We start from the raw sequence: 21,485 nt of genomic DNA on the forward strand, positions 1-21,485 counted from the left end.
ATTTTAAAAACTCGCTGGAGACTATTTTTACAGCATGTTTATCAAAAGTCTTAAAAGTTTGCCCTACTCCTTAACCCAGAAATTCAAATTCTATAAATCTATCCTAATACTACAAACATAAGAATGTGCAAACATTTAGGTACAAATATGTGCAATCAGTCATTACTTACAATAGCACTTAAAAATAATATAATAATTCAAATTATAATAAATTCATTTTAAAAGCAGGAAGATAGGCGCACAAACATGAACAAAAAAAAAAAAAAAAGGAAAGGAGACCTGGATATCCAACAGAAAAAAGTTAAACATACAGATATAAATACACACATTATTATTCAGCCATTAAATGTGACTATATGACAAGAGTTCATGTCAATTAATTAAGGGAAGAAAGCCAACTGAAAAAGGTACCCCCAGATCTCTCACTGGTGTTTGTTTGTGTAGGTGCCCAGAAGTACAGAAAGTAGACCAGAAGGATAAGCACTAAACATTAAACGGGGGGTAGCTTATAGATGATTTTAATTTTCTTTTTTTAATGCATCTACATTTCCTAAATGTTCTGCAAGGAACCTGTATTACTTTTATGAAATTAAACAAAAATCCTCTGTTGACTCAACAATCCACTTTTAGGAATCTTTCCTAAGAAAATAATCAGAAATGAGCTCAAAGATCAGTTAGGATAGTCACTACAGCATTATTGATAACAATAGGAAAATTGTAAATAATCCAGTTATCCCTCCATGGGAGAATGATTAATCAAGTATGGTATTGAGAGTGCAAACATTTCTCATATTCCTAGGAAATTGTTGGCTGTTCTGTGATCATGGTAACAAGTATCACTAGACCAACTTTAAATCCTTTCTATCAATCAATGCAACTCCTTTCAGTGAATATGCTTAGCAAACCAATCAATAACTGACAGTCTTACGTCCCAAAGTCAGCCATTCAGGAATGGAGTTAGTCCAATAAACATGTTTCTCAATGCCAAGAAGTCAACAGCAATCTCACTAGAATAACCACATTTCTACAGTTGATGTCAACCTACATTCACCCCCGAAAACCTGCCAATCCCTGAACTTCACATTTCCCCAAACCCTCTATAAAAGTATCAGTCTGTTCTGCTTGAGGAGACTGTGGCTGACCAGCATGTCTCTCTCTTATTACAGTGAGTGGTAAGTTTAGCTCTGTGTGTGTACATGTGTGTCTGTATCTATGTATAGACACACTTAGGAACATACACACACGAACAGACATGAAATATCATGAATTCATTAAAATTTTGTCTGTCTCTGTGTATAGACACACTTAGGAACATATACACACACATACAGACATGAAATATCATGAATTCATTAAAATTTAATTTTCAAGGAGTATATGACAAATAAAAGTAATCAAAATACATTATGTGAGAAAGCTAAATACAAAACTGAGTATTGCATGATCCTAATCAGAGAGAGACAGAGAAAGAAAGGGGTGTGGGTGTGGAGAGAGAGGGAAACTGGAAAGAAAATAAACCAAAATGTTAAAAGTGGTTACATCTGGAATTAGAGTATGTGGGTAATTTTTATCTTCTTTATTTCTTTATTAAAAATAGTTTGTGGTGACCACTTATCACTTCTATAATGAGGGAGGAAGGCTGTTTCTAAAAAAGAAAATCTTGATTCAGCATTATAGCACTCAGCCAGTCCATTTGAAATACCACCTGGAAAGTTTAGGACCACCTCATGAGTCCTTGTAAGGCTCCTTCATGGGTGAAGCAGGCCATGATATGAATCCAAAGGCCTACATTCAACAAATATTTGTTGTGTGCCTCTATGCTCCAGACGCCAAATTTGGCACTCAGATACTAGGAGAGTGGTCCAACTTTAGTGAAGTAATACTTCTCTAAAAACCATGTGGAAAAGAACATTTTCATAAATTGCAATGAGCATCTGAAATTGTGTTTTTCCCATCAAACACATTCAACTGCTTATTATTAGTGGGGACCATCAACGTAGCCAGTAAAAGCAAGAAGCGCAGGTGTTTGTTAGGCAGGACTCATGTAATGTAGAACAATAAAAAATAGGAACAGCCTGGACTGGGTACTGAAGAGTAGAAAATACATTTTAATTTGCCTTAGTATCTTTAATATATATATTGATTTCAGAGAGGAAGGAAGAGAGAGAGAGAGATACAAACATCAACGATGAGAGAGAATCATTGACCGGCTACCTCCTGCATGTCCCACACTGGGGATCGAGCCCGCAACCCAGGCATGTGCCCTGACTGGGAATCAACCATGACCTCCTGGTTCACAGGTCAATGCTCAACCACTGAGCCATGCCGGCCGGGCCCTACTGTCTTTTTCTTTATGTTGGAGGGAGAGAGCATTAGCTGCTTCCTTTCTTAAGTATAAATTGTGTCAATGTCCTAATTGCATTTTATTAAGCCATATTTCTAGTGCCGAGAACGTGGAAAGCCACACTGGAGCCTGCTGGTCTCCATTTCCTAATTCATGCAAGCAGGCCTTACTAGTAAATGGGTGAGAAATGATGATTGAATATTGTGAACAGACACAATAGTTAATCTTGCATGAATAGGCAGTAGGAGGGAAATGTGTTTGTCTTGGGTTTGTTAGAAAGGGTTTCATGATCAAACACTGAAGGAGGATTTTCTCCAGTTTCTGCCTGCTGACAATGCAGCACTGATAGTTTGACTTAATGAGGTTCTTAGATTTAATGAAATAGAAAAAGGCAGTGAGCCATTTCCCAAAATGACTTGAAAGAAATATTTGGCAAAAATAATTGCGAATCAGAGATTACTGGTACAAAGAGCTCTATCAATATCCCCCACACCAGACTATGCCCACGTGCTCTGCGTTTCCTGCTGGTTTTAGAATTTACCCTGTTTGCTGCCTAAGCGGCAGCAACGCCACGTAATACAGGCCATTCTTCATACCCTATGAAGTGCTAAGGAATTAATCAAAATTTGCAGTGGGTAAGCAGTAAATGGAGAGTCTGTACAATCCTTAACAACGCTACCTCACCTTTGTAGAATCTGCCACAGTTTACATAGTGTTTCATAGACCATCACCTCGTTCAATTCTCTTCTCCTCCTGTGAGGTGGGGACTATTACCCTGGCTTTACAGCTGAGGAGACTGAGGCTCAGAGTACGTAAGTGAGTTGCCCAAGGCCCCACCGTGAGTCAGTGTTAGAATTCAGGCCCACGTCTCTCCTGTCTCCCCAAACTACCACAGCTAGAGGAGCAGAAAGGAGCATTCGGGTCTGAGTTTCTGAGCACCTGAGACCCGGCCTCTTGTTAGCAGGTGACATGAGGCACATCCTTCAACCTCTGTGAACCACTGTGTTCTCACTTGTCAAACAGAGATAATCATGTCAGTCATCAATTTATTATTATGTTTCAGCTCCAAACCCACCCTTCATGGCCACGCTCTGTGATGCTAGAGCTGGACGCAGTATCGCAACATGAATGCTTCTCCTTTGCCAGCTGGCATGATGTAAAACGTTGTTAGTGAGGCAGGGGGTCCCGCGGGGGTGAGGCCGACGGAGTCCTAACGAAGCATGCCCAACTCCGGAGACCAGGTTCAAAGACGCAGATCTGAGTTTATTGTGTAAGTGCAGCAACATATATAACATTCCAGACCAATCAGAAGTTTACACCATCCTTAGGGCAGCCAATGGTAGGAAAGATCAGGGTACTGTGTAGGGGCTCTAGGGGGCTTGCTCAGGCGGGCGCTGCCACTTCCCGGTGTGCCGAGGAAGCTTGTATAGGCGGAGTGCGCTCACGCCATTGCATCTGCCGCTGCACTGAGATAAATCTCCTGAGCTCTTCCCACAGGTAGTAGAGAGTGCAGTAGAGACAATGAAGGGACAGGGGCTCCTTTCCCTGTTTCCAGTAATTAGTCTTTTCTTCTTGCTCCTATGGCATGGCTGCCAATGGCATGCATGCATGCAGGACCACTAGGGGCACTCAGATTCCTGCAAGCTTTGCTAGTACTGTGGGGAGAGGCCCATGGTTCCTGGCTCACCAGCCTCAGCCCACCAGCTGGTAACCAGCTCTAGCCTGGAGGAACTCAGCAAACTTCTCCACCATCCAGTGGGCAACAGGCATCACTCCCCAACCCTACCAGGAGGTCTGAATCCCAGCCTGCCTTCCAAGTTTGTTCTTTTCTTGGGTACTCTCCCTGACCCCCCGAAAACCAAAGAATTCTTCAGAGTTCTCTTATATCTCCTCCTAGATCAGTGATGGCGAACCTATGACACGTGTGTCAGAGGTGACACCCGAACCCATTTTTTTGGTTGATTTTTCTTTGTTAAATGGCATTTAAATATATAAAATAAACATCAAAAATGTAAGTCTTTGTTTTACTATGGTTGCAATTATAAAAAAATTTCTATATGTGACACGGCACCAGAGTTAAGTTAGGGTTTTTCAAAATGCTGACACGCCGAGCTCAAAAGGTTCGCCATCACTGTCGTAGATGCTAGTTCCCTATTACCAGTTAATTCTTTATATGACACTCTTTTCCTGTTCGAATTACTCATGGTTATTTCTATCTCCTGACTGGACCCTGACTGATACAATTATGATGCTGGTTTTGGGTATTTTCGTGGGTTATTGTGGTACTCAAATAAGCTACTGTACCTGAAAGCACTTTGAACTTTGCAAAGGTTTGGCAAATTGCTGCATTAATGTCCTGTTAATGAATCATCCTGATAGCCATGCTTATCTTGGCCCCCTCACAGTGAGTCTGGTCTTGGTCATAAGATTTGCGTTGGCCAATGGGATGACCACACACGTGATGCACGCAGAAGCTTGGCATGCTTTGTATGTTGGGGTTTGCCCTTGAAACTGCCATGAGGCTGCCATGGGAAGAAGCTCAGGTTAGCCTCCGTGAGGGTGGATAACCACATGGAATGCACTTGCATGGGTGAGCCTAAATGAGAGCCACAGAAGGCTCACCCATCAAGCCCACAAAATCATAAAAATGAAAAGCTCATTGTTGATTAAAGGCACTAAGTCTAGGGGTGGTTTGTGACACAGCAATAAATAACTGATGCAAATGTAACCGAGATAACAGCTACAAAATACAGGGTGTCCCCCCCCCCCCCGCTCCCAAAATGTATACACATTTTAACAGCTGATAGCTCAATTTTGAAAATGAAATTTATTTTCATGAACGCTGCCTTTATAATTATTCAAAACGTATGTATACATTTTTGGGACACCCTATATGTTATAATATAGATAAGAACTTTTTCTGTGGTAAATAACTCAAACCTAACTCTGCCTAATATAAGTAAAAAAGGGGGGTTTCTTTGCATAGTGGACAAGTCAAGGAGTCAATTAGGCACAACTACATCCAAATGCTCAAACTATATCATCAGTTCAGGGGTCTTACCTCCTCCCTTTAACCACCTACTGCCCTTCATTCTGAGGCAGGCTTTTTCTTTATGGTGGTAAGATGGATCCCACCAGCTCTTATATCCTCACACAGCTCCAAGTTCAGAAGAAAGAATCTCTCTCAGCAGTTACCACAAAAATCCCTGGCCTTCTATCACCTGCCCAACCCAGAACTGTGGCCAAGGGGGTGATATAATGATTGGCATGGCCTGAGTCACATGTCCCACCCCGGAACTTCGGTTTGGCCAGGCCCATCCAAAACGCAGGTACTGAGAGTGTCGCCCCAAAGAAAACCAGGGGGCTATTACTGGAGAAAGGATCCCGCCAAAGGTATCAGTAGTACTACAGTCGTGCACTGCCTTAGGACGTTTTGGTCAGTGGCAGCCACATATACGCTGGTGGTCCCATAGGATTATAATGGATTAAAAGCAAAAGGTTTGCAATGTTGAAATAAAAGGCTGGCATTGACTACTACGATGTTGAATTTTCTGCTAGTTCTGGGTGGTTTAAATAGAGGCTCAGCCAGCTGCCTGTGGGAATGGAGAGGCCGGAAGCCTCCGTCCTCTGCCCGCCCACACATGCACATGTACACACTCGTGCACACAAACTCCCTTCCCTTCCCTCTGTTTCTCTTTATCTCCACACGAACTGGGAGGATAAAGATGTGGGACCAGGAAAGAGCTCAAGACAGGGACCAAGGGCCAGAGCAGGCGTCCATGGGTTGAAACTCACTAGGAGGCTGTACCATCCAAGTTTGTGGACGTGCACTGCATGGTGCTTGCACAATGACCAAATCACCTTACGACGCATTTCGCAGAACATATCCTCATCGCTAAACAAGGCATGGCTGTACTGTCAATAAAACATTACCTTGTACATTAGTTCATTAAGGATACATTACTTTGATCTTTCTTCATCAGGAACCATTTGAATGCCAAGGATATAAATACTCTTAACTTAAGGAAAGGGCAGAGTTTATTGGGAGCCTAGCAGAGTATCTTGTGGAAAGCAAGGGCAGGTAATGTAGCTAGGTCTCATGAAGAATTGCATCTAAAAACTAGAAGTTATAAAAATTCAAGGCCTCCTACTCTTCTCTCCCTGTCTCTCCCCCTCCCATAATTAGATGGCTTGAAAAAAAAAATCTCTGATTTTCATTGATAATTAATGTTTTAACTCTCCCATGTCTCTGAGGTTTTGTTGGGCTGACCCAACTTCCTGCCACAGGGGTAATGTAGGCACAGCTCCCCGACTAGCCAATCAGAGCATGGCGTCTCCCTGGCCTCAGCGATTGGTTCAAGCTGGTCAATCAGAGTCCTCCTGACCTTTCTGCCACAGTTATCCTGAGTTCTCCTTCCTCAGGATACTCCTTCCTCCGAAGCTAATTAAACGGATGTGTCTTGGAGCTCTGTGGCCTCATGCCTGACACACGAAAGACAGCTGGCTTGAGAGATGAGGACAGAAAGCAGCCTAATGACATAATCTGAGTCCTCACGTCCACCATTTCCTGAGGCCTTGGGCCTCTTACATACTTGAGCTCTGGGCCAGTGCTTGGGAAGTTTTTCAGAGTTTACCTAACTTTGCTCAGCTGTCCGAAGATTGTACTGTTTCTCTTGGGAGCCAAAATTCCCAAAAGGAAGAGAAATAATAAGGAATAACTACAGAAGAGTTGATGTTATGTCATCAAAAAAACAACAACAAACCCCTATTTTTTAAAAGAGATATTGCCCATTTAAAAGAATTCCAATTTGAAAGTCCCTTTTGCATTCCAGTGGTATTAGTTTTCTAAGGCTCTAAACCACAAAGTTATTATCTCACAGTCTGGAGGTCAGAAGTAACTAACAGGTCAACAGGGCTGCATTCCTTCTGGAGGCCCTGGGGGAGGGGAGATCCTCTTCCTTGACTTTTCCAGTTACTAAAAGTCATTTGCATTCCTTGGCTCAGGACCCCCTTCCAGAGAAGCCATCACTCCAACCTCTGCTTTCATCATCACGAATCTCCTTTTGGAGTTTGGTTTTCCTCTCGCAAGGATCCCTGTGATTACCTAGGGCCCACCTAGATATTCCAAAAGAATCTCCCCATCCCAGACGCCTTAACTTAATCACACCTGCAAAATCCCTTTGCCATATAAGATACAAATTCACAGGTTCTGGGAATCGGGACATGGACATCCTTAGGGAGGCCATTGTTTAGCATGCCTACCACTGAACCAGTATACTCATTCATTAAGCAACAACACAACAATAAAAACCCGGTTTTGCCCAAATTGTATTGTAAAAACAATAATGAGAAATTTGAAGTCACCCATTTAGAGGACATGTTTGTCTTCTAAACAAAAGTATCTCTAACTCAGATGTTTGTTATTCTGCTTTATCTTGAGATGGGAAGGGATGCTGGGATTTCAAGCACATTTGCTTTTTCTGTAGAATTGATATTGATCATACTTTTAACAATACACTCATTTTAATTTTTACACTGCCTGCTGGACGGTGTAAAAAAGTGAAATAAAGACAAAAATAAGCCAAAACTGGTTTGGCTCAGTGGATGGAGCGTCAGCCTGCGGACTGGGGGGTCCCAGGTTCGATTCCGGTCAAGGGCATGTACCTGGGTTGCGGGCACATCCCCAGTGGGAGATGTGCAGGAGGCAGCTGATCGATGTTTCTCTCATCGATGTTTCTAACTCTCTATCTCTCTCCCTTCCTCTCTGTAAAAAATCAATAAAATATTTTTTAAAAAAGACAAAAATAAGAAAATATAGAAGTATTTGAGCAAGATGCGGAATAGACGGTGGACAAAAATTCAAAAGCAGCTTTGTAGCATTGTTTCAGAAAGGGAGAGAGAGGAAAAAAAAGGGGAAAAAGCAAAGACATATCAAAAATAGTTGCCATTCTCATAAAATGGAACTTGAGTGAGAGGAAGGTATAACCTCTGACTTGGAGGATGCTGGAGGCCAAGGAAAGCTTTTTTTTTTTCCCCACTTGACCACATTTTAAAACAATACAAAGTGAGTGGGTGTCTTTTAGAGTAAATGGCAAAGGGGATTGATTTTTAAATTACTTTTAAATCATAAAATCCCACAATTGTAACATCATGTTGGGTACTCATCCGGTAGAATACCAGGAACTTTATTGGAGAAAAAACCCAGGAAGACATTTAATGAGAAGCACTAACAAATGTATGTCTCTGTTGTTTTGAAGCTGTCTGTCCTCCTTAGTAATTGAGTTTTCATCCTGGTAAAGAATTATTTATGAAAGGTGAGCATTTGAAAAGTCTGCCCTAAAAGTATAGCAGAAAATAATGACATTTTATAGGTTTGATAAAACTACATACAAAGAGATGCCTAGTTGAAAGTGAACTTCAAGATTTTCTGTAACTTTGATGATTGGAAGCTTTAAAAAGTAACAATTGATTTCTCTAAGTAGGTTGTGCTTTACTCAAAAGGTAAAGGTTTGCATTCAATATACATTTTCTACATTTATGCCAGTGTTCTTTCTTCTTTAATGAATGTTGAATCACTTTTGGGTGAATTGCCTGAAAATCAATTTGCAAAATGCTAGTTTACAGAAATTCAATTCATCCGATGACAATTTACCAAGTGAACAAGTTTAAATAAATGTATCAAATTTATTGATTTATCAAAAAATGTGTTTTTTAAATTTATTCAATATTCTTACTTTTCAAACATAAAATTAACATTAAATTAAAGAGGATCCCAAACAAACGAGGAATAGGTTATATAATCTTGCCATGTATTAAATGCTAATTTTTTTTCTTTCTAACTAGGAAAAACAGTATACATAAACTGGGTAGCAGTTTGCAGAAAGTCTTTTTTTCAATCTGAAAAATGAAAATTACTCAAATTAGTGGAAAGAATTCCTGGAAGGAGTTAGCATAATGTTGTGTATGATTAATACTTCACACTTGAGTTACCTTAACTATAAACATGAAATTGTAAAGAAAGAATTTTTAAAAGGATTAAACATTTCTAAATAGGCTAAATTAAAGAATGAACCAGAAAGTGACAAGAACAATCCTATCCCATAATAAATTAGAGTTATGCATAGCTAAAAATAACAAACATTGATTTGTTACTTGAAAATATGGAGACAGTATCTTAAAAGTGCTGAAATATTAAAACACAAAAAATTATGCTTTAAAAATGACATAAAAAAGAACTAGAAAACAGTAAGAACATAAAAATCCCTAACTGAAATGTTAAGGTGTTGTTTAGAGTTGATTTTTGATATTAAATATATTCATAGGAGACTAAACCACTCTGTAATCCAGAGTGGCTAGCTATCTGACCATTCCTTAACATCATGCTATGGAGACAAAATAGATCAGTCCGCACACTTTCCCCCCGGAGCACACCCATCCGTGCCTTTCCTCCCCTCCTCGCCCTCCAAGCACAGCTACTTTTGTCTTTCTCTCTCCTAATCTCCAAGGTCCTTCTTTTGCCTCTGTAACTTATTTCCTGAGCCCACACAGCCCAACTGGCTCACTTTTTTTTTTTTTAACCTCTGAGATGCTCTAAACAAACGTTTCCTTATAAACAAATAAAAATATAAAAAACACAGAACCAGTAATAAAAAACATCACAGTAATCTTCACAAGCTGTTATAACTAGTGTACTCAATTTGAGATGCTGCAAAAATAGGCTGGTAAAATCCATTATGTGTTGCTCTAAACATTATAAATGACTTTTTAAAAAAACAAGGTTTTGGTCACTGAATAAATTCATTGAACAGACCAGCTTTCAGTCAAACTGTGTGACTCACATGTTTGAAATCCCCCAATTGCCTTAGAAAAGTCCAAACTCTGGGCTGCAGTCTTCAAGTTTCCCGGCCTCCCACAGTAAAACTCCCATCGGCTTCTCTATTCTCATCTAACATTGGGTCAGACATGCCGGGTGTTTTGTTTTTTATGTTCTAAAAATTTCACTTCTGCTCTTTCTGGCTTCAAGATCTTTGCTCTTAATAGCCCCTATCAAGACTCTTCCTTCACTTATAACCACCTCCTTCTCACCTTTCCAGTTATAGCATAAAACATCACCTCCTCAGGGAAGCCCTACATATATAAAGTTTTTCCCCCCAGTTTCCCTCTAATTATCCTATGCCTCCTCTCTCTCTCTCTCTCTCTCTCTCTCTCTCTCTCTCTCTCTCTTTAAAAACCCATCATTTTTGGAAACTATTGAGTTTCCCTGTGTCTTTCTTTGCTTGTTATTCATCTTAGTCACTAGAATATGAGCGCTATGAGAATTATAGTTATACTTTAAACCTAGTATCTTTTCTTGGCACATACACACTGATACCATGCAAATATCTGTTGAATGAATCAACAGATAAACAAATTTACCTTTGAGAACAGACTATTTTTTTTCAAAGTTACTTGACTGGGTTTTTGAACAATGTGAAATAGAGAAAAGAACTTCTTTTGGAATGGAGACTTTTGAGACAGAGCATCTTCTGCCAGTCACCCTTACCCCATGTCCAAGTGAGTGGAAGATTCCCTTTCCACTTGAGGAAATTTCTCCAGCTAATGGAAAAGTACTCGGCTCCAGGATGCACTGACCGCAGGGATCTGAAGATCCCTCTAACACGCTGTCTATGAGAGTCCGTGTAAGAATAACTCATCTTGAGAACTGTCTTTAAAAACAAATCCGTGAGCCTGCAGGTGCATGGGTCCACAGACATCCACCAATGTCGCACCTTGGAATTGTGTCTGCTCCTATATATCAATACCTTCTTTGGGAGGTTTGGTTTCCTCTGCTCTTTTTGTTTTTAATCCTCACCTGAGGATATTTTTCCCATGGATTTCTAGAGGGTGAAAAGGAGAGATGAGGAAGGAGAGAGAGAAGCATCAATGTGAGAGAGATACATCAAGTGGTTGCCTCCCGCACACGCCCCTACCAGGGCTGAGGAACCTGCAACCAAAGTATGTGTCCTAGATCAGGAATCAAACCCATGACCCTGGCCAACACTCTAACCACTGAGCAAACTGGCCAAGGCCCAAAATTCTTTAAAGACAACAATATTAATCCCTGGAATTGCTTCAGAGGAATAGAACCATTATTTCTGCAACCTGCGTGCCTCAGGCAACCTCTCCGACTCTTCACTTCCCACTGAACCCTTGTTATTGAAGAAAAGCTAATTAGAAGTCAGAAGGAGGTCAAGGCTCCCCCAAAGACAGAATTTCAAACAGGAAAGTGGGGAAAGTTTTCCAAGACAATAAGTGTTTGATAGCTTTTAAGGTGACCTCAAGTTCACCTTCAAGCAAAATTTTGAGGAAAAACTGGTATAAGCCTCAATCTATATTTACTCAATGAACTGAAAGAAAAAAGGGAAAGAATCTAGACATTGTTTTTTGCCTCTCCTGGGCAAATCAATAAGGAGGCTGTCTTTTTCAAAGGCATGTTTGGGCTTAATGATCCTCAAATCCTGAGTTCAGAATTCAAAAAACATATATGTATATAATTACCGCAAATCTCACTCAGAAGCAGTAGTTTAAAATAAAAGACTCAATTAAAATGCATGTGGAATGATGGCTACAAATTATCATACATATTATCATCTTCTATTCAAATATTTATCTTTTCTGGGGACTACATGCCCAGGGGGATTGGTAATGAGATATTGAGCCGTTTGCCATTAATATTCTGTCTCAAATTGAGCCCAGATTTACAAGGGGGAAAAAAAAGTCATTGCCATCTCAGTTCTCACTAGCTGAGATGTGAAAGTCAGAGGATACTGTTAGAATTGGCTCAAGGAGAAAATTACAAGTCGAGGTTGGCTTTTATTCTCATTTGTCTCTCATCTCCTTAGCGTTTTTCCATCATCTCCCCACATTCCTGGGAGTTTGTAGTGTACTGTCCCAACAAGGCAGCCCCCTTCCTGGGGCCTCAACCGCCTTTCCCTCGGATCCATCAGCATACTCCTCTCTTTGCTCTTTTGAAGGCAAGGGAACCCAAGAAAAACAAAATCTCTTTAGTGTGGCTGTCACTGCTTCCCTCCAAATCATGGAGATGAAGTTGCCTTCTCAGAGTTAAACTATGAATGGGTTCCTAATGGATCAGAGCAGAGATTAGTAAGTACCTAACAGGACCAAATGGTTCCCAAGGCGGTAAGAAGAGGCATTAATCAGATTGAAAATATTAATGTGTATCTAAATAATTGGGACAGGGGAAGGTTTGGTCAGCCAAGGATGTAGAAACCGCTTGTCAGAGACAAGACTAGCAGTGCCATCTAAGCACTGATCACAGATGGGGCCCTTCTAATTGCCTTCTTAATGTAGTCCTGGGTGGAAGCCACCAAATTATAAATCTGTCTCCCACCCCCACACCTCCAGCTTATTCCATTCTTTCCAAACAAGTGTCTAATGACTTGATGTCTCATGTAGTCTGTCTACATGGAAAACATTCACTGATCAGACTGACACAAACATTCAGGATGTCCAATGATTTTTTTCATATTAAAAATTATGAGCATGGCCCAGCCGGCATGGCTCAGTGGTTAAGCGCTGACCTATGAACCAGGAGGTCACAGTTGGATTCTCAGTCAGGGCATAAGCCCAGGTTGCAGGCTTGATCCCCAGTGTGGGGCGTGTAGGAGGCAGCCGATCAATGATTCTCTCTCATTATTGATGTTTCTATCTCTCTCTCCCTTCCTCTCTGAAATCAATAAAACTATTGTAAAAATTATAATCAGGTACACTAATTATATATGACACGGTGAGGTAAGCTATACAGGTGTATCACCTCTGGAACCCCATGACGTTTCTGAGGCCACCAGGCTAGGATGGCACCAGTCCACCATGGTCTGCTATGGGTGGCAGGTAGAAAAATTCTAAAGATAGATGTCACATGGTCCGTAATGAAAAGAAATGCAAATTGCACAGTTGTTATGGGTTAAATTGTGTCCCTCCCAAAAAGACGTTGAAGCTCTGGCCTTCCAGACCCTCAAAATGTGATCCCACTTAGAAATAGGGTCATTGCAGATATAGTTAGTTAAGTTAAAATGAGGCCATGTTGGAATAGGGCAGGTCCTTAATCCAATATAACTGGTGCCTTATGGTATAAGAGGGAAAGAAATTTGGACACAGACGGACGCAGAGGGAAGACCACCATGTGAAGACGGAGGCTAGATTGGAGTGATGCTATCACTAGTCAGTGAACACCTGGGGCTCTCAGACGCTGGAAGAGGCAAGGAACGGTCCTGCCCTAGAGGCTCTGTGGGGAACATAGCCCTGCCAACATCATAAGTTGGGACTTCTAGTCTTGAGAACTGTGAGAGAATAAGTTTCTTTTGTGTAAAGCCACCCAGTTTGTGCCAACGTGTTATGGCAGCTCTAGGAAATAATACACATATTTAAGAAGAGAGAGGCCTGACGGTGTGGCTCAGTGGTTGAGCATCAATCTATGAACCAAGTGGTCACAGTTCAATTCACTGTCAGGGCACATGCCCGTGTTGTGGGCTCCATCCCCAGTAAGGGGCATGCAGGAGGCAGCCGATCATATACATGTATATACATATACTGATATACTGATATATAGATATAGATATATATGTTTATTCATTCATTCCAGGAGGAAACAGTCTATCAGACCTAGGGCTGACATCCAAGGGAAAGTTCAAAGACAAGAGGGTTTAAGATGGACAAGTTATTAGTGTAGTCTCCTCTTAGAAATAAAATCTCAAAGTACGGGACTCATCTGGACTTCCATTTACCATGACTGAATGGAGGAAGGGAACCAGGAGCTGGAACTTTACAATTCTTTTTTTTTTTTGCTAGTAAAGATTTTTTTTTAATTAAATCTTTATTGTTCAGATTATTACATTTGTTCCTCTTTTTTTCCCCCATAACTCCCCTCCTCCCAGTTCCCACCCCACCCTTCGCCCTCACTCCCCACCCACTGTCCTCATCCATAGGTGCACGATTTTTGTCCAGTCTCTTCCCGCATCTCCCACACCCCTTTCCCCCCAAGAATAGTCAGTCCATTCCCTTTCTATGTCCCTGATTCTATTATAATCACCAGTTCATTCTGTTCATCAGATTATTTATTCACTTGATTCTTAGATTCACTTGTTGATAGATGCATATTTGTTGTTCATAATTTGTATCTTTACCTTTTTCTTCCTCTTCCTCTTCTTAAAGGATACCTTTCAGCATTTCATATAATCCTGGTTTGGTGGTGATGAACTCCTTTAGCTTTTCCTTATCTGTGAAGCTCTTTATCTGACCTTCAATTCTGAATGACAGCTTTGCTGGATAAAGTAATCTTGGTTGTAGGTTCTTGGTGTTCATCACTTTGAATATTTCTTGCCACTCCCTTCTGGCCTGCAAAGTTTCTGTTGAGAAATCAGCTGACAGTCGTATGGGTACTCCCTTGTAGGTAACTGAGTTTCTTTCTCTTGCTGTTTTTAAGATTCTCTGTTTATCTTTTGCTCTTGGCATTTTAATGATGATGTGTCTTGGTGTGGTCCTCTTTGGATTCCTTTTGTTTGGGGTTCTCCGCGCTTCTTGGACCTGTAAGTCCATTTCTTTCACCAGGTGAGGGAAGTTTTCTGTCATTATTTCTTCAAATAGGTTTTCAATATCTTGCTCTCTCTCATCTTCTGGCACCCCTATAATTCTGATGTTGGTACGCTTGAAGCTGTCCCAGAGGCTCCTTACACTATCCTCGCATTTTTGGATTCTTTTTTCATTTTGCTTTTTCGTTTGGGTGTTTTTTGCTTCCTCGCATTTCAAATCATTGACTTGATTCTTGCGCTCCTCTGTTCTGCTGTCGGGAGTCTGTATAATATTCTTTATTTCAGTCAGTGTATGCTTAATTTCTAGTTGGTTCCCCAATATAACATCGAGGGTCTCATTAGTTTTCTTGTAGATCTCATTAAGTTTATCGGCGGCTTCTAAACAGTTCTTGAGAGACCTTAAAAGTGTGGTTCTGAACTCTATATCTTCCATTGACAATTTTGTCCTGTTTCTTTGTCTCCGCATTTTGTTATGCTTCCTTGATGCACCCCCTAGTGGTCTTTGTTCGTGGTCTTATAGTTAAATCTTGATTGTTGTAGCTAATTCCAGGGAGGGTTTGACCTCCAGGCCAAGTGGCTATGAGAATCAGCTGTGTCAGCAGTGAGAGAACTTCTGTCCTCTAGGGAGGTGCTAATCTGGCGTTTGCCTGAGGCTATCCGGCAAATGCCTCTGTGCAGGGCTTGGGCGGGGTGGGTTGCACAGGATCAACAGGGTGGACCGGAGAGAGCAGTTATGGCGGCTCTCAGTCCTGTCCCCAGGGGCTCTGCCTCTCTGAGTCCCAGCACCCGCTGCAAAGCTCGGAGAGAAAGCTGCACTCGCTCTGACCGAAGCCAGACAGTCCCGCTTCTCCTGTTTGAGTCTGGGTCCCTAAAGACTCGCCTGTATCTGGAGCTCAGAGTCTGCGACTCCCTCCCGATTGAAAACGCCAACCGCGCCCTCCGCCGCCAGCCCGCTCCGCGCACTCCGCACCTCAGAATTTGACTTCAGCACTGCGCCTCCTCTGAGTGTCCGTATGCGTTTCTCTTTCCTCCTAGTTGTAGGACTTCCACTCAGCCAGCGTTCCAGTGGTTCTGGGTGATGTCCGTTCCGTCTTTTAGTTTCACTTTTGAAGTAGTTGTTCAAAGCAGCAAACTCCGGCATTAACCTATGCCACCATCTTGGTTCTCTACAATTCTTAATATCTGTCTGTTTTCCCTTTGTACTTAACAGTAAAATCCCTAAGAGCTACAGAAGTAGCAAGAAAAAGTAGACGGGGCGGGGGCGGGGGGGGGGTGGTATGTGTGGTCGTGAGAGGTAACTGGGGAGACTATTGTAGCCTGTGTCCTGGTTTGGGGGAGAATTCCAAAGGAAAGAGATCATGGAGGTAGGGGGAGATGTGGGAACAACACCCAGTGGAGGTAGGAGGAGAACACTGGGTGTTGTTCCCACATCTCCCCTGGCAGGCTTCCTTGGAGGGGGCGCCTGGAAAACCACTCTGGAATAGCCACTTCATTTGCCTCATGGACAATCTTTTCCTGACTTTCCAAGTCCCACCCAGGCCTGTAAATTATATAACTACTCCCTCCATTTTTAAGCCAGAAATCTGAGTCATCCTTGATTCCTCCCTTTCCTTCACTCACTCATCCTCACATACCAGGAAATCCCGAGTTTACCTCCAAATACATTTCCTTTACTCATCAGCTGTCCTTTACTCATCATCTCCATACACCCACTTAGTCCAATTTTCACCATCATTTGCCTAGACACAATGATCTTCTAATTGGTCTCCCCACTTCCACACTTCCTCCTCTAATCCATTCTGCACTCAGCAAAAGTAATTTTAAAACAAAAATTTGATTGCATATCTCCCCTGCTCAATAAATACTATTTGAATGAATAACTATGTAGTGGAGTCACAATCAAACAAGGTTCCAGGACTGGACGCTGGAGGATGGTGAGAAGGAGGGATGTGCCCCTTTTTCCCGTGAGTCATTGCTTGAGCTGGGATATGTCATTCATCTTCCCCTGCCCTCAGACTGGGAGTGACATCATCAGCTCTCCTGGTTCCCAAGCCTTCATATGCTGAGTGAATTACACCATGGGTCTTCAACTTGCAGATGGCAGACTGTGGGAATTCTCAGTCTCCATTATTGCAAAAGCCAATTCCTGATAATAAACCTCCTTTTCTATCCCATTGGTTCTGTTTCTCCGGAGAATGCAGGTTAACACAGTGTATGCACGAAGTACAATTTCACTAAGTATGACAGTAGCTGTGTTTGCAATCCAAAATGCTGGGGAAAAATAATTATACTTAAATATGTTCATTGAGGCATTATTCACAATGCAAAAAGTTAAAATGTCTCCTGACTACAAGTGCAGAAAAGGGCATATATATACTAATAGTCACCATATGGAACGTTTCAAACTATCAAAGAAGACATGCAGACACAAATCTCAATGTGATCTTTATCTGTGATATTAATCTATCAAATTAAAGGTCAACTTTTGTGAGATTTTTTTTTCCTTTTGTATTTGTAGCTTAATGGAGTGACAAATTTATTTTTGGCTAACAACACTGTGTATTAATCCTGATGAAATCTAAAGTGCAGACATATCTTTCACAAAAAATACAAATGGATTCCGAAGTTTTCAGGACATATGTAGCCCAAAGATACTGCAACTGCCTTCCTTATAAGAGGGAAACCGGAGTGGCTCCCAGGTTGCCTAAAGTAGCAGTTCTCAAAGTGCGGTCCCCAGGCCGGTATAAATAGCAAATTTTCAGGCTCCATCTTAGACCAAATAATCAGAAACTCTGTGGGGAGAAGGTCAGCAATCTGGGTTTTAACACTCCCTTTAAGTCATTCTTCCGCATGCTAAAATTTGAGAACCACTGATTAAGCCACCATCCAATTTCCAGTTCTATGCTTACTAAGATCTGCCACAGGAATGAAGTTCTGTTTACAGTCTCCTTGAGCCAAAGAAGGAGCCAGTTTCCCCAGGAACCCTGAAGAAGTAGAACAGCCCCATATGAGCAAGCCCCCAAATCCTGCCAGGAGTGGTGAGATTCTGTACTCCTTACCCCCACGCCCCATCTCCCACAGCCCCTCCCCGCCTTGGGTCTGGGATCCTCTCCTTTCTTCCCCACTGCGTCTTGGGAGGATGAGAGTTAATAACAAAGCTTGCTTGGCTTTACCTTCGCTTTGTGGATATAAGGTCTCTGGCTATCAGGCCACACATATTTAGGGAGGACAAGCCGCTGTTACCACCTCTTCCGGAACCAGAAAACCAGTTCTTAGCCTAATACCCTCCCCACAGTAGTACTTGGGGTTAGATGGAACAAAACCAGCTCCCGAGCTCCCGAGAGCTAGAACAGAGACTCAACATTCCCATTAACTTTTTAGGAAGCAGGGCACGGAGACCCAGCCAGCGACGTCTCTGAGGTCAAACACCCACCTTCCCAAACCCTGGTTTGCTGCTTCTAACTCAATCCTTTTGTGGCTCTACTCAATCTAGCTGCTCTTCTATTTCCAGACTTTCCATCTCAGGGCTTTACTTTCCACACCTATGGATAGGGCCCCGGGAGCAGGGCCTCTGTGCACACGTGTGCCATTCATACACACATATATATACATATCAAAAAGCCCTGCTGAGGAGTGGGGGGCAGAGCACAGCCAGAGCACAGCCCTCAGCTTGGGGCTGCATCTGTCAGAAAGAGAGACCCTTCTACACATTTGGAGGCCCTGCCGCAGACTCTGCAAATACTGATGTCTGAGCCGCACTTTAGATCCATCAGATCAGAGCCTCTGGGCTGGGCGTTCCTAGTCACGTTTTCTTCAAAGCTCCTCAGGTGATTCTCATGTGCAGCCAGAGTTGAGGACACCTGTCCACAATGATTTCCAAGCTTCCTTTACCACCTGATCATTTCCGGGTCTAACCTTAACCTTGTCACCAAAGGCAAGAGATGGTACAGATTTACCCAATGAGATGTTTGGCTAGGCAGGGATCATGCTCTCCTCCTCCTGGCTTCCCAACCTTGACTCATAGGTAGGAACTTCCAGGATCTTGGAGGCATTACTGGAAGCTTCTGCCCCTACTCTTTTGTTGGCTTCTTCCCATGGTGAGATTTCTAGAAGTGTGTTAAGCTGTTGGCATCCATCTTTTCTCAACCAGCCTGCCCACAGGACGCACACATTCCTCACCTCAGGTGACAAGCACAAGGGCAAGTCCTCTGCAGAGGGCCCTCCCTCGGGGCGCATCTCAGGAAAGGAGAGCAGGAAGTCTGACTTTTCCAGATTCTAGTCCAGCTTTACTAGCAATAAGTTCCATATTTAGATCGCCACTTGACTTCTGGGTCCATTTTTGCAATCGATGCAGCAAAAGGGTATGACTAGTTAGGCCCCTGGCACCCGTGGATCTGCATGACCTGCTCAACTGCCTTCTTCGTGGCGATTCTCCTGAGCCCCCCAGCATAGTGGTGCACGAAGCACCCACTGCGCCTTTATTACTCCAGCTTGCAGTCGGACCAGTTGGTTTTGGCTGAGAGAAATGATGGCTGGATTCACCGAGGCTGCGAAGTATTGGACACCCTCATCATACTCCTGTACTGATTCGATGCTAAACACACGAACACAGCCTGAATTGATTTATAGCTCCCACCCATGGGCAGAAATTAGCTTGTGGTTGTCTTCTGGCCTGGGGTAGTTAGGACGGGTAGAGTCCGGATTGTATGGGAGTCTTCGTAACAGTCTGAACTTCATGACTCTTCTGGCTCTGTTGGAAAGGACTTGCTGCCACCCATCTCAGAGAAGGGCTGGGATACAGAAGTTCTAGGTTTATCGACTAGAACAACTAATTCAATCTTTATTGTACTGAGATGTTTCCAACTGTAAAATAATCTTTTACTGGCTGAGTAATCTTATAATCACTGCTACCCTGGGACTTTGATTCTTCAATAGCTGCAACACTAGGAGCATGTTAATGACATTTTATGCTCCAAATCCATAAGGTGAGAATTTTAAGACAATGCATATTAAACTTAGATGATTGAGGTACAGAAATAGATTGATTTAAAGATGTTTTCTGGACTCTAGAAGCCACACATTGATATTTAAAATAACAATGGACCTTTCTTCTTAAGAAAACTGATGTGATTATAATGCTTCTTTAATGGTGGGCTCAAGTTTCAATCCTATGATGAAGCTCAGTTTCTCAGATTTTGAATTCTGAAGACTTCACTCTGAAGAAAATTGGATGTTTTCAGCCACAATAATTGATTAAAAGAAATTTCTGGGAACAACATACAGATGAAATTATGCAGTCAAAGATTTAGGCAAATTTATGGGCAAAAGCCTCTTTAATGTCCTCAGCCTTCATGATTAATAATGTAGAACCAAATTTAGGGGCACTCCACCCTGAAAGAATTACATTATCCCATTCCTGTTATGTTATCCTGAAGTGTAAGCAGCAAACTCATTAAAAATTAATGAGGTAATCAGACAAATTCTATGACTATGCGTGAGCTCCTCATTAATGTTTCACCAGACAGCATTAAGAAAGACTAAATAGACTGCACTGGATTTAGAAGTAATAAATGGACTTCAAAAGCAAAGCAGCTTAATGACCTTCCAGTAAACACAGAGACTTGCAACAGGAAGGATGAAGGATTTTAGATGCCTATCAGCTAACTTTTTGGCTGCAACTACAATGGAAAAAGTGAAATAAAGTATGATCAATTACATGCTTCATTTGATGAATATTAGTACTTTGGAGCCTGAAATAATTGATTGGACTGTCATGAACAGGTTAAAGTGCCTAATTCTCCTATCACTAGGAACTGTTTGATTAGAGCATGGTTTCTCAGTACCAGTACTATTCATGTTGTGGCCTAATTCTTTGTTGTAGGGCAGTGTCCCGTGCATTGCAAAATATTTAGCAGCACCCACAGCCTCTACCCACTAGATACTGGTAACATCGCCCAGTTGTGACAACCCAGAATGTCCCCAAACATTGCCAAATGTCCCCTGACATTTGTACTCCTCACTGGGTGGAGGAAGTCATACCTGTTACCCAGAGGCAAGAACGCCAAGGATACAAATAGCACATTTCCAATCAGGGTGGGCGTAGGGGGATCTACTCAGCATTAAATGAAAGGATTAACTTGCAATTATTTGGTCAATTTGGATTTCACAGACAATTAAGCTAGTTAATTTGAATCAAAATTTCTTCTCTGGGATTTGACTTATCAGGATTGGCATCTACATGAACTCAATTAGTTGACTAACTCCTAGGCATACTTCTAATTTTGGCTTCAGGTTTCAAGCTCAGAAATACTTCAAGTGCAAAGATCGAGACTAAAAAGCAGATGGAACATCACTCATCAGAGTGATTATATTTCTTGGGCCTTTGTTACTGTATGTGTGTGCCGTGCACGCGTGCACACACACACGCACACACACACACACACGCACACACACAACCTCTCCAAGGGTCCTTCCCACTGGTTTCTGATTACCTGGTTCTTGCTCTGATCTCTGTACTGCTTCCCTCCCACCCTACACCTGTCTAACCTTGTCCG

Source organism: Myotis nattereri, assembly GCF_964212035.1.
Source record: "Myotis nattereri genome assembly, chromosome: 13".
Classification (NCBI taxonomy): Eukaryota; Metazoa; Chordata; class Mammalia; order Chiroptera; family Vespertilionidae; genus Myotis; species Myotis nattereri.